We start from the raw sequence: 15,312 nt of genomic DNA, 5'->3' as shown, positions 1-15,312 counted from the left end.
CCTGTCGGGTTGGACGTTTATTAATTGACCTGAGCGCCGCATCATTCTGCCCAATCTCGGTTTCAACTGCACAGACATTTTTTTTCGATTTATCTTTATCTTTGCTATCTTCTTCAATATCGATCTCCAGAGGAATTAATTTTTGGACAAGTCGGAAACACATCTTGGATGTTGCTTTATTTGATATAACCTTTAATTTTGCTCCACGAATTGCTTTGTCTTTTCCTTCAATAACTTCCACAACTCTTGCCATTCTCCACTGACTTCTGGGTGTCATATCTTTGTCATTAATTAACATAACATCATTTACTTTTAGTACCTTTTCTTGCTTATTATCATTAAACTTATTATATAAATGTTGTTGTTTTAATTCATTTAGATAAACCTTACTGAGACGCTTTCGATAATCATTAATTAAGTTCCTTAAGTAGATGGGACGTTTCTTGATATCAACCAAATCAAAATATAAATTTGATTTCACATTATTTCTTAACATATTTCGTCCATACATCAAGTGAAAGGGAGTAAGCGCTTCTTCATTATCATCTTCACTCATGTAGACAAGTGGTCTACTATTAATTACAGATTCAATATCGCATAAAACTGTTTGCAGTTCTTCATAAGTAACGAGGGATTTTCCCGTAACCTTTAACAGTGGTATCTTAACTGATCGTACCAATCTTTCATAAAATCCTCCCCACCAAGGGGAAACAGGTAGGATGAATTTTTGAATAATCTTATTATTTAAACAAAACTTCTTTACTTCAATTGATTTAAATGTTTTAAAATTGTCTCAAGTAATGCTATCAGGTATACCCCTGCGTGCAATAAAGCGTTTGAGTGCTCGGAGGAGAGCAGGGATCTTCATGTCAGGAGTTAATTCCACATGAGCAGCACGACTAGACGCACGGGTCATAATCAAAACGTAAATCTTAGATACAGCATCAGTTTTTAAATAACTTTTTACATATAAGGGTCCAGCAAAATCTACAGCAACAGCTTGAAACGAAAACATAGAAACATATACACGATAATCGGGTAAGTTAGGAGTTGGGGGAGGCAGCATTGTTCTTCAATTAATCTTCTTGCAAATAACACACTCACGCAGAACATTCTTGACAGTTTTTCTTCCTTTAATAATCCAAAACCTTGTTCTAACTTGACTTAATGTCATTTCAATGCCATGATGCATAAATCGTTCATGGGCGTCACGAATAATAACAACGTAAAATAGCTATGTATTCCATCACGTAAAATAATCGGATATTTTTCATTATAACTTAGTATCAAATTTCCTAATCGTCCTTTTAATCGCAGCTCCTCAACATTCCTCAACAATTCTTTCCACTTAAACTCAATCCCTCCACTCACACTCGCATCCAATCCTTTTTATCTCTACACAAAGCTTGAAAAATAATTTTTAGTCTGGTTGTTATAAGCAAAACAATGCTTAATGGATCGTAAATTGATGCCAAAATTTTCAAGATATTCCTTTTTGTTGTTTTAAGTTCCCGTGACATTTTTATAAAGTCATTAAATTGGAAAATAAACTCATCATTTTCCGAGTCCCATTCAAAAACTCTTTTATACTCATGATCACTTTTACCTAATTCTGTTTCTAAATAAGTAGTATCATCAAGATTGCTTATTGAATTTTTTATTTCCTAATTTCTTATCATTTTCTCATTAAAATCAAAATAGTTTTGTAGTTCTTGGCTGTTTGTTTTCCATTTCCTTAAATTGAAACCACCTTCAGATATAATTATTTTAGACTTTTTATAAAATTCTTAACCCTTCGTTACACTTTCCGTTCCAAATGTGACATCATCAATGTATAAATTTTCAACGAATCTTTTTACAAACTTTCCATTAGATTTTTCAGGTTTCTTAATGTGATGTCTTATTGTTCCATTTAATAAAAAAGAGCTACTAGTCAGTCCAAATACTACTCTAAAAAACTATAAACAATCAATTCTGAGTCCTGTTTTGCGTCAACAATTTTATACCAGAGAAATCTTAAATAATCTTTATGCTCACTAGAAGTTTCTATATTTAAGAAAGCTTGTTTAATGTTTTCTAATAAGGCAATATAATTTAAACGGAATCGCAGTGGTACAACAAAAATATTTTGGATAACAGATTTGGCCCTGAATAAAGACAATCATTCAAGGACAATCTATTGTTAGAACAGGAAGCATCAAATACTGCTCTTATCTTGGAAGTTTCCTTATTTTTTCTTACGACTGGCCTGTGTGCTAGGTAGTGTGTTTTTCCTGATTACTTAGCGATTTCATTGTCAGGTACTCTTTCAATAATTTTATTCGTTTCATATACTTTAAAAATAGCGTCATAATCACTTAACAAATTCTTATCGCTCAATTGCCTTCTTAACCTATTTAGTCTAATCTCACAAATTTTAGTTATCTGGTAAACAATCGTGATCTGGTTTAAAAGGAAGCTTAGTTAACGTATCTCTCACCGTTATGCATAATATCATTTTCGAATTTATGTATCACACACTCATCAGTTGATTCCATTTTCTCCACACTCCAAAATTTTTGTAAAACACTTCTTAGTTCATCAATCTTACTGCGCACATCTTCCACACTCCCTATTAAATTAGCATCAACGCGTAAATTCATGATTACTTTCTTATTAACATTATTTACAGAGGGCATTGGGCCACTTAACACCCATCCTAGAACAGAGGAAGAAGCTACAAGACAGCCCTCAACCCTTCTAACAACCTTACCTGTCATAAATTTATGGTACAAATCACACCTTACCAATAAGTCAATAGGAAAATCTTTGGAACCATCATCAAAATCAGCTAGAATTTATTTTGAAATATGCGGGTAATTTTAACACGCTCGAGATATCTTTTGCCTCTGCAAAGGGCTACAAATAATTGGCACACACAGAGCCTCGACATACACATACAAATTAGCATTTCTATGTTTTATCTTAAGTTGAACAACATCGAGCTTTTTAAGCCTGGAATTATTAAATTGACCGAATGTTTTTATTATTATAGCTTCTTTCCTTATAGTTTTTAATTTCAATCTTTCACATACATCTTTGGTAATATAAGACCTCTGACTACCGCTATCAAATAATATACTGAATACTCCACACTCACTCTCTGAATTAAAAAACTTAGCCTTTGCTGTCTGTAGCAAAATGCTATCAGACACACCAACAAGAGTTGCACTAGTGCAACTCTTGTTGGTGTGTCTTGTTGTTGTGTCTTGTTGGTGTGTCTTGTTGGTGTGTCTTGTTGGTGTGACTTGTTAGTGTGTCTTGTTGGTGTGTCTTGTTGGTGTGTCTTGTTGGTGTGTCTTGTTGTGTGTCTTGTTGGTGTGTCGATTCGAAAGGAGAGACTCAAGCAAATGCAACATTGGATCTCCTAGAAGGTTGGGATCTAAGCGACAATGTTGTGGCATTGGTATTTGGTACCACTGCCAGTAATAGTGGCATCCACAATGATGCTGCTAAATTGATTGAAGAAAACTTAGGTCAAAAACTTCTCTATCTTGCCTGTCGACATCACATTTTTGAAATCTTTGTTGGAGCAGTTTGGAAAAAATTATTTGGAAACATTTTTGGTCCAGAGAATAAATTCTTTGCTGAATTTAAAACTGCTTGACCAGCATTGGATAAACATTTGCCAATCGAAACTTTAGCTGTTGAAGGCACCTGGTTGCAAAACCTCAAAGAACAGACCATACAGCATTTGACAAATCTACTTGCTAAGCAAGAAGATGCTACAACATTTCCAAGAGATGACTATCGTAAATGTGCTGAGAACACACTGATCATCTTTGGGCAAACTCCACCGCGGGGTGTACACTTTCTTAAACCAGGAGCTATCCACCAAGCTCGGTGGATAGCATGTAACATTTATGCGAACAAAATGTTCATATTTTCTAAACAATTGCCTTATGACCAGAGGATGACGACCAAACCTTTTAGAATGAACAGATATCTTTCTCTTTTCCACACACCAGCTTAGACAAAAGCTAGCATTGGTGCTGATGAACCTATGAATGACCTGCAATTCATCCACCAAATGATGGGCTACAACGAAATAGACAAGGAAGTTGCTGATGTCATTCTTTCTAAAATAACCAATCACCGATTGTATTTGACAGAAGAGGTAGTTCCATTTGCTTTCTTCAGCAAACCAGCTGGTTCCACTGTGAAAAAAGATATGGCAGCCCAACTCTTGGAAATTCCAGTACCCGAAAATTTTCGTCTTGTTAAGCCAGTTTTTCGTCAAATCACTCGTCAAACAGGTTTGTCAAATCTTCTGGGAACTGAATCTCACTAATTGTTCAGCATTCTTGGCAACAATACAGATTGGCTTGCTAAACCAATTGAACAGTTGACAGAGCAACCAGGATACAAAGAAGCTGAAAAATTTGTTCGTACGGTAAAAGTTGTAAATGATACCGCAGAAAGAGGAGTTAAACTGATTTCAGAATTTGCCACCATCATAACTAGTTATCCAGAACAAAGAGAATGGTTGCTGCAGGGCGTTGAAAATCACAGGCAGCAATATCCTGATTTTGGCAAAAAAACTCTTGGACAATGAAACAACATTAATAACATTCAGAAAGACAGTCTTAATTTTAGTTTTGGGGTTCCCGTCGGATACTTTGACTATAACTGTAAACCAAAAATGCAGAACTAGCTTGGTTAAACTGGATAATTTAACATATATTATGCTAGCTGCTTTTGTTTGACTTGATTTCTGTGATTTAATTTCTAAAGACTTGAAAAATGAGATTCACAATAATTATATCTCTGTGTTTTAACTAAAAAAGATAGTTTTAAACAGGAAACTGGGGCTTGTCTTTAGGGGCTCTGAGGGGGCTCTAAAATAGTTATTAAAGTTTGATAAAAAAGTTTTTTACATTAAACACAAACACTAGAATGGGAAAAAATTCCATTTGGGTGGTTTTGAAAATTTTTTGCATAGTGGACACCCCTAATATAAATATTAAACATAAACGAACTTTTAGAAGATTTAAAAATAAGATAAAGAAATAAGACTTTTGAAAATCTGATAACTACTTAAAACAAGCAAGCTGCAACAAAAATTTTGTTCTGTTTAGTAAGGCCAAGCGGTTAACCGAACCGTTCTTTCGGTTAAAACCGAACTAAGAAAACCGAATCGAACCGAACCGATAAAAATATTTTAAATAATCAACCGAACTGAACCGAAACCGAAAAAAGCTGGAAAACCTATATAAAAATTTTAAAAATTATAAAACTTAATTTTATATTTTTTTAATAAACTTTATTTATGAAAGTTTAGTATTATTAAACCACAGGAAAAAAATAAGTCAAAAAGATGAGATTGTAAACTTAACTCCAAAATAGTCGTAAACAGTTGCCGCAAAACTATATCAAATGCTGCGGACCAAGAAGAATATTGGCTATTAACAGTTTTTGATACCATTGTACTGTAACATGTGAGTAAATTGAACTTTTTTTCTAAACTGTTGTAATTTTTTATTTTACTTAAAAATTAAAATATATTGTATAATATTTTTATTATAAGAACGTTGCTTTTTAATTTAGATAAATAATAAAACAAATAAGTTTTACTGTTTAACATATATTTATTTTTCATAATAGCTTGACAAACATACAAACAATTGTAAACTTTAAATTTGAATAAGCCTTCAATTAAGTTTATTTGTGAATATGCTTTAAATATAATTTGTGATTTACTTTGTCTTTAATCTAACTTTAACAATTTCTAATCTTATACTACTTGTTATCAACTTAGTTATCTATTACTTGACCAAAACAAATATGTATATATGTTTATTTTATTTAATTTTTTTTTAGTGCGGTCATACAAGCAATTTACACTTTATTGACATTGAAGATGCCGAAAGAAAGTGGTATTTGGCATTTCTTTGAAAAGCTGAATAAATTTGAAGCTAAATGTAAAATTTAATTTAAATCTTACAAAATAAACTGTGGCAGTTTTTCAACAATAACCAGCCATGTTAAAACCAAACATGAAACATCTTGGAAGGAACATCTTTTAAAAACCATAGAGGCACCTAATAAACGAAACTTTGATATAAAAAAAGACGACAAAATAACAACAACTGAAAGTAGTCTATTAAAAAATCAAAAATATGGGTTAAATGATCCAAAGCAATTAAAGTTTGACTTAGATTTAACAAAGTTTGTCTGCACTCTAGGTCTACCTTTTGAAGTTTTGGATAATAAAGGAGCTCAAGAATTTATCGATGAAGTAAATAATAAATTTACTGTCAAATCTGCATCAACATTTAGATGTCATAAACTTCCAATATTGTATGACAAAGTTAAGGAAGGGTTACAACTAGAATTTGTCAAAAATTTTCCAAATGTGACTGGAGTTAGTTTTACAAAAGATCTCTGGACAAGTCGAAACAATGATTCCTTCATGAGTCTTACAATTCACTACATTAATTCAGATTTTAATTTATTGAGTTTTCTCATTGCTTGCACACCATTTACTGGTAGACACACTGGGGTAGCAATCGCAGTAAACCTGGATACTTTTATTGCTAATTTGAACTTAAATGAAGAGCCTGCGTTAATGACAATGGCAGCAACATTGTTTTAGCTGCTAAAGAAAGTGATGAAATTAACTTAGAGTTGCGCTGCAACGATCACACAATCCAGCTAGTTATTCTTAAAGCAATTAAAAATTCAATTGAACTTTCAAAAGCAATTAAAAACTGCACAGATTTAGCATCACACGCACATAAAAGTTATCTCTCTACTGCTAAGCTTCAAGGTGCATGCGAAGAACTTGGAATTAAGGCCAAGAAATTGATTGTTCCGTGTACAACACGATGGAATTCTGAGTACATGTGCATAAAGTCAGTCCTTCAACTCAAAGAAGCGATCAAAACACTTGCAAAATCAAATGAAGAATTTGAAAGGTCATGCCCCTCAGATGATCAATGGAAGACATTAGAATGCAGCATGCCGTTTCTTGAAAAAATTTACAACATTTCAGTAGGTTTATCAGCTGATAAAAGACCAACAATCCAAGATGTAATACCTGAATTATACTCCTTGCACCAAGAACTACTTGCCCAGCAAAATCACAAAGACAAACCAACAAGAATTTTTATAAAAATGCTGATAAGTGAACTACAGGAAAGATATCCTCTCAATGGTGCTGAGCAGCTGATTAATTGTTATGCTAATTTTTTAGATCCGCGTTACAAAGGCCTGCATTTAATTGAATAAAAAAAAATTGATGATATAAAAGAAGCATTATTGACGCAGGAAAAAGCAAAAAAAAAAGAAAAACTTCCAATCACAAGTAGTAAAATAGACAATGAAAGCAATCCAAATACTAAAGTTAATCACCACGAGTTGCTTAAAAAAAGACTAAAACAAGATACTTCAGCACGCAGCGCTTTGACGACAACTAAATTGAATTTAGAAATTGAGCATTATTTAGGAGCCGAAACAGCAGACGAAAAAACAAATGTTTTAGAATGGTGGAAAATAATGAAGTTACAGTACCTAATTCTATCTGATTATGCACGAAAATACCTATGTATAACAGCAACTTCTGCAACATCAGAGAGAGTTTTTTCAACTGCCGGTAATGTCATAACCGCTAGAAGAACCACATTGGCCATTGAAAATGTCGAGAAAATTGTTTACATAAAAGAAAACATTAAAAAAATAAAAATTAATTTATAGTTGGGTATTTTTAAAAAAATTATATTTTAAAGTTGTAAAATATATATATAAATAATTATCTTTAAAACCATATTTTGTTTTTAATCGAACCGAACCAAACCGAACCGAATTTTGTTTTAAACCGAACCGGAAAAAAACCGAACCGATGGGTTTAAGTTTAAAATCGAATCGAAAAAAACCGAACCGAAAAAAACCTTAACCGCGTGGCCTTACTGTTTAGTACAAAATTGAAAAATATGTAAGAGCGCCATCAATTTTCATTAATACAGAACAGTTTAGTGATATCTTATTTTTTAACACTTTTCGGAAACTCATCAGCTGAACGGTGCATTAATACTTCATTAGCATAACTTGCATTGCATTGCAATCGCTGAAAAATCTGAGGAACAGGATAGATATTATATTTTTTGCAGGAACATCTTAGATATTATATTTTTTGGTAGCTTTGCTAATAAGTTCTTTTTTAACACGTTGAGAAACTTCACTTTTTCCAAAACCAATTCCGTTTTCGTCCACCATACTTGAAAAACTTTTCAAATGAACCTTTTCTGATCCAATATTTAGAGCTTGAACTGGAAAATTTAAAAAAAAATTTTTAATCGCATCCATCCCTTCCAAATTTGTTCTTTCTGAGATACCAAAAAATATCTCTCTACCAGTAAACAAAACATCATCGCAGCACGTTGACTCTTTCATTATATGAATTTAATCATCAAAAAAAAATGTTTTAAAACTTCATTTGTTTCCAACTTCGTTGAATGCGCGCCCGGATGCGTAATTAAAGTTGTCTGACCAACCACAATCGCTAAATCTTTAATTGCGGTTGTGGCAATTAAAAAAACAACTTTCAAAATTTTGCGGATTTTGTGAACAAATCCAAAGACGCAATTAAAACAGGTTAGTTGCAAGTGCGTCAAAAAAGATTAACAAAGTTAAGCAAGGACGTATTAATAGATGGAAGTTCAACGCATTGTTTTATAAAAAAGATATGCGTGTTACGGTATCGTTTAGATAACAAAAGCGAAACAATAGGTGATAACTGCGAAACCGGGGAGTATTTTTATTTCATTCGACGTCGGAAAAAGATGCTCTCGACTATCCAATAAATATATTTCTGAGCAGCGCACAGTGAAGTATTTCACTTGAAAAGTTGAACAAAATTATTGTATGTTTATTATCGATGTGATATGTAGTAAAAAGAAGTTTAGGGTGATTATATTGTATTAAAAACGATTGGTCACACATGAAATGTAAAAAATTTATGCATTTAAACAAAAAATGCATATTTTTATACATTTTACATACTTTACAAATATCTACAACTTCACAACTATTTAACATAATGACAAATAACTAAATTTATATTACTAAAAAGGATAATCACACTTGAAAGATCCATTTAAACCCATACTGAGTTTCTTAATCACTGAACTTAATCCTTAGGCATACCTGTTGCCATGAATTATTTTATTGAATTATTCTATGGTTAACCCGCTACAAGGGGCTAATGATTTGACAACCAAACAATTTGAAATTAACAATTTAAATTTATTATTACAGCCCTATATTTAATTCAAAATAAAATAAAATATTTTTGTACATGTTAATGCAATCATTTTTAATCAGAATCAATATCTGATATTGCTTGTGAGTCTTCTAATGTCTCCGGCATCAAGAGTCCTATAGTCTCACTGGAGAACGGTTTTCTTTTTTTCTTGGGTCTTTTTCTCATACTTCTTAGCAAAGGATCCGAAGTTAGCAGAAGTCTGTTTAAAATATCTCTATTGCAGTTTTCTCGCGAAGACTTCCTCGCATAATTCTGCCGATAAAGACGGAAATGTTTTTTTCTGGCTTCGGCTGCTTCTTCTGATGGCTGGCTAATAGGCAGTATAGCCTGTTCAATTATTGTGGTGCCATGTCTTAAAACCTTATGCATAGTTGGCGTCATTGGGCGCTATCCATATAAACTAACATAGAGTTTAGCCGTCTTATTTGCAAAACTTTCTAATTTTTTTTACATTAATTTGATGCCCACTCGAAATTGCTTCCAAAATGACATAACATTTTCTTGATGAATTATATCAGCCCCTGTGATGCGGGAAGCGGTTAAGGGAACGGCGAAAAATCTGCTTGTGTATTCCCATCATTACTGTTCCCAAATCCAGCCTTAGGAATATCAACCAACAGCCCTAATTCATCTTTAAAGGCATCTTGAATTTTTTGTTTTTTTTCCGCTACTATTTTTTTATTTTCTTCTGCTCTTACTTGCCATTTTTTCATTGGTATTTTATATGATATATGCAGCAAGGATTCAAAAGGTTTGATTCTTGCATGCATTATTGATCGCCCAAAATTCAGTGTTTCACGGCTTTCTGTCGTTTTTTTATTCAAGTTATTAAAATCTTTTGAAGTTCGGCCTCATATATAGCATCTTATTGTTGATATCGTATTTGTAGCAGCATTGTAAACTTTTCCATCAATCATAGTAAAAAGAAACACATGCTTTATTTGCAAATTACCACCGAAAGCGTTCATTATTTCACTTTTTCTCAAGCCTTTTATTTGGTTCTCTACGCATTCGATTTCGTCATTCGTTACGTCTTTGCTCTCCCGAATAAAACGTATTTTTATTGGTTAGCAATACCTTGTAGATGATTGTGCTGGGTTTTGCCGAAGCACCTTCTTTTGGTTACCAATATGGCATATGAGCCGTAGGGGCACAAAAGAACTTTGAAATATGTTAGCTTTGCTATCGTCGCTGTTTTGAAATTTCTGTTTAAACGTTTGTTGTTGCGAGCCATCACAACCCCATTTCGAAATCAATTCTAAATTGTTTCTTTCTTTTTCATTTAAAGTTTCAATAACTTCGTTCAAATAACAACGTAATCACCTAGACGTGTGATCCAAATGATCTTGTAATTTAATTTCTGAACAAGATTCTGTAACTGTTATCGGTTCTTCTGGTGGATAGCATTCCACTTAACATTCTATTTCACAGATATTCTTGTTGGCTGCATGAACAATTTCATATTGTTTTTTAGTCAGCTTCCACAAAAATTGACAACGCTTCTGATGGTGTGTGCTTTTTAATGATATCTTCAGTAGATGTGTCACTTTTTCTATATTGTTTGGCTTTTGTTGGTGTAAATAGAATTTCCTTTATAACGTTAGACGCGTCACTGTTCCCTGCAGCACGTTGACTCATTTGAGCAGCATACATCAACTGCTCACAAGGTATATGTTCCCTAAAAACTCTTGTTTTTCGCCTTCTCGTTGGTGAACTCGATTCACAAAATTCTTTTGACGGTTGGCTGGGTTTTGCCACCGTCCAAGTTGGTAGAGCTACGGTGGTATTGAGCCATTGTTTCTTATTTTTTAAAAAAAGCTCTCTTTTACGGCTAGCGTCTTCCCATTTTTGTTTAAATTGGAACTTAAAAAGTGAAAAAATGGTTTTTAGTGCACTTTCTTCATTTGTATGGCATTTAATTATGTTTTTAAGGTGTTCTAATAAAAACACAAATTTGTCATCAATTTTTTTCTGGTAACTTTACTCCAAGACTTCATAAAGTGATCGTCTAGTCATCTCTATTGTGATAGCTTGAGGTTCTACAATAAAAATATGAATTAAATGAAATAAAAGTTTTAATCACAAAAAAAATATTTTTGCCTTATTGACTAAAAAAATTAAAAAAATCCTGGGGCGCTTGCATGCACAACTTTTTTTTTCTTAAATGGTAAATAGAATATCTAAGCTTTACGTGAAGAACAAGCTCGTAGCTTAATAAGGCTTAATTGATATTCAAAAACACTTTTTAATATCGTGTATATAAAAAAAAAACGTTAAATTTTTTACATCAATATAATTGATGAGAAATGTGACAGTAACATATAAAATAGAGAAAATAAATATACCAAAAGTATGAGCTTACCTTCTTTTTCAATATCCATTATGATTTTTAAAATTTGTCACTAACCACAAACTCAAAAAAACAATTTTTAATAATGCTCGTCAACAGGAACGTTAAAATACAATTGAATTCATTACCACAATTACTCGATTTTTAAAGCTGCCCCAATAAGGTGGGAGGGAGATGGGTAACCGAAATGACCATTTAGAGATGTAACCTTTATTAACCTTTAACAATCCACCAATAAAAACAGATTTTGACAAAATTTTGAAAATCGACTTTTGATCAACTTTTTCCTATAACACTCCACTGTTCAGCGATACATAAAATGAGTATGACAGAAAACTTTGCTATTAATCAAGAAAATTATTCTTTTTTGCTTGAAAATATTGATAACGAAATTGAAATGGTTGTGGATGATTTTATTGAGATAGATATTGAAGAGTTAGCGGACTTGTTATCAAAGGGTTTTGAAATGGAGCTCATACCACCACCACCAATTCCTACAAAGAAGCTGATTACAGAAGAAACCAAAATGCTGAAAAAAACAGCAGAACGCTTAATAACTAAATTTACCTGTCTGAAATGTCACAATAAATATCTTAAAGAATCGAATTTTAAAAAGCATGAAAAAAAATGTTACATTGGTACTAAAGGTGTGTTTATACTCACATGTTGTGGAACTTAACAACTTAACTAGTGCTATTTTATATTTACGAACACTCCTAGATTATGAAACTATTTCAATAACTCTTAGTTTTGATTTTAGAAATTATTCAAAACCGTAAGTTGTTGTAATGTACTATTGAACTTCCATGTAGAAGAATGCAAGTTGTCTTTATTACATTTATTACATAAACTGTTGCAAGAAAATGTGCACAGTTAAAAAATGGCTAGTTAAAGTTAATAGATGATTGACTTTCTTTACTCTTTAACCTGCATTCCATTATACACAAGTTAGTAAGGTAGATGGTACTAAAATCACAACAGACTTCTGACCACATTTATGAATAATCTTTATTTCTAATAACTTTAAAGTTTTCAACTGTATTGCCTTCTTTCGTTTCAATTATTGTAACATCCTCATTTGATGTGCTTCGGAAATTTTTATAATCAGAAAATTTACTTCTGATTAGAAAAAAAGATAGTGGAAGTCATAATTACCTTTACAAATGTTTATGCATGAAATGTTGGAGAATATAATATTAGCAGATTGAAGATTTAGTTGATCTGGAAGGGGTTTGTTAACATTAATGGATAATAGGACTTTACGATTTAAAACAATTAGTCTCCACATGCCATTTGATTGGCAATAACTATTGACTTTAACTATATTACAAAACGATTTTTTTTATTTTCATTGTAATAGTCAAAACCATGTTTTGATGCAAATGCTTTTAACTGTTGATGAATACTTATCGCATGTACTTTATTATTTCTTCCAACTCTTGTGAGTGTGGTATATACATAACAGGCTTCTGTGTGTTCAGAAAAAATGAAGAGTTTATCACTCTTCTCAACTTCAAAGCCTTTTTTTGATTTTAAATCTAACCTGCATAAGACCATATAACATGATTTGCATAAATATTCAGGATAAACTTTTTGATAGTCTGAGGTTTTATCTAGCTTGTAAAAACTAAGAGTTGCTTGTTTAAAGATAACTACAGGTTTTATTTGGTAGTGACTATCCTGCTTTATTATGCAGCCACACTTTCTACATAAATGTTTTAAATATTCCTCATGAAGACTCATTATTTATCTAGTAATGTGAAAAAAGATAGGAATATAAGATTACTTCTTCTGATATATCTAGAAAAGGTTAAAAATAAGACTGTACATCACTTGTAGAAGGCTCAAGAATATACAACCAAAGGTATGGTCTTATCATTTTTATTATCACATGTTGTTACTATTAGTAACAACAATAATAATAAAAATAATAAGATCATTATAAGTTAAAGTAGCTTTACATGACTCACTGTTTAAAAATGCTTCATCAAAATTGCTCATTAAAAATACAAACTTAATATTTCTTTCCAACTTTTGAAATCAATAGTTTTTTTATGAACTTCAACCCTTTCATGCTCCAATTATTTTCCCATAACTAACATAACCCATAAAAAATTATCTACAAAATGACAGCGTTACTATGGAATGTTAAAGTAGACTTTTTCTACAGCCTTTTTCAACTCTTTTATAAAATAATATTGCTTTCAATCGATTAGAATGCACCATTTGAATTGGGGAAGTTTTGTTTAATTTGTTGTTACAAAACAGCCCTGTGCATGAAAGGCTTAAGATGCTTTTACTTATAATACATTTAGACAAAATGCGATTTAGGTATCGAAAATAAGAAAATTTATAACTAGGACGAAAATAAAAATCACAAATGCAAGAGAAAAAAAAGGGAGGCAAATAAGTTCGACATTTCCGACAAAAATAAGAAATACTCTCTGATTTGAACCTTAAAGTGGGAAGCATAATCTGAGATTGGCGTGAAAAGAACACTAAAATTATCTTTTTCGACCTTTAAACTATATCATAGCAATTTCAATTTAACAAGGAAAATTTGTTTCACTTTACTCTATCCATTCTAGTGAACCATACATTGCCTTTTTGCAAAAGCCTTGTTTTAGACGTAAAAGTTTAAACACAGTTAAATTTTCAACAAACAAAGTTTATAGCTCAAATCAACCTTTTTCAGATTTGTGAACTATTCTTGATTAATTTTTTTGTCTTTTATAACCATAAGCTTCAGTAAATGCTTAATTATAATGGGTTTACTGAGGGAGGTTTTTTGACAGAAATTTGACGGATAGAAGTCGGAATATCTGTATCATGAATTTAGAAAATTGACGGTAAGACGCATAGTCTTTGGCTAATTGGCGGCACCTTTGATCTATAACAATGCGTTGAACGTCCAAGGACGTATTAATAGATATTACGTCCTTGGTTAAAGCGACAAATAAGTTTTACGCCTTGTTGCGAGATCGACAAGATGGCATGCAAACATTTAGTTAATGCGCGGAAAGCAGTGTCACTAAAGTATGAAAAAGTTCATTTTTCGAATTTTTTTATATTTTAACTTAAGATTTTAAATTTATTTATATTTTAAATTTATATTGTACAGAAATTTATTTGACATTGTAAATTTATATTGTGCAGAACAAATTTAAATCAAAACATTTATCGAAATTCATTACACCATTTTAGCTACATCTTTTAAATTATTAAAGCGTAATAACATCTGTGCAATTACATCTGTGGATTCCACAGATGTAGTTACATCTTGTAAATTATCAATGTGCAATAACCTCAGTGCAACTGCATCTGTAGATTCTACAGATGTAGTTACACCTTTTAAGTTATCAAAGTGTAATAACATCTGTGCAATTACATCTGAGGATTCTACAGATGTTTAACCAATTTAAAAGTATCTAATTCTAATATATTATTAAATACTTAATTCCAATTTAATTTTAAATTCTACAGATATTTAACCATTTCAAAAATATTTTATATTCACGAATCCGTAAAAGTAGAAGAGAATAAACCTCCATTGAAATAGAAACGGCGGACGTTCGTCCTAAGACGTCCAAATCCGAAATAGATGTCTGAGGGCGTACTGTTTTTGGTTGGACGTTTTTAGACGTCCATTGGACATCCCAAA

At 31.9% G+C, this 15,312-nt stretch overlaps 1 pseudogene; it reads right to left on the bottom strand.

Annotated features, from left to right (window-relative positions):
* Window positions 1-7,950: 7,950 nt before the first annotated feature.
* Window positions 7,951-9,193, bottom strand: LOC149877263 (N(G),N(G)-dimethylarginine dimethylaminohydrolase 1-like; annotated as a pseudogene).
* Window positions 9,194-15,312: the final 6,119 nt, after the last annotated feature.

This window comes from Hydra viridissima, unplaced genomic scaffold (assembly GCF_058129835.1).
Source record: "Hydra viridissima isolate aposymbiotic clone 2 unplaced genomic scaffold, HvirCarnegie_v1 scaffold_16, whole genome shotgun sequence".
Taxonomy (NCBI): domain Eukaryota; kingdom Metazoa; phylum Cnidaria; class Hydrozoa; order Anthoathecata; family Hydridae; genus Hydra; species Hydra viridissima.
The sequence above is the reverse complement of the archived record's forward strand: the minus strand, read 5'-3'. Positions and strand labels throughout refer to the sequence as shown.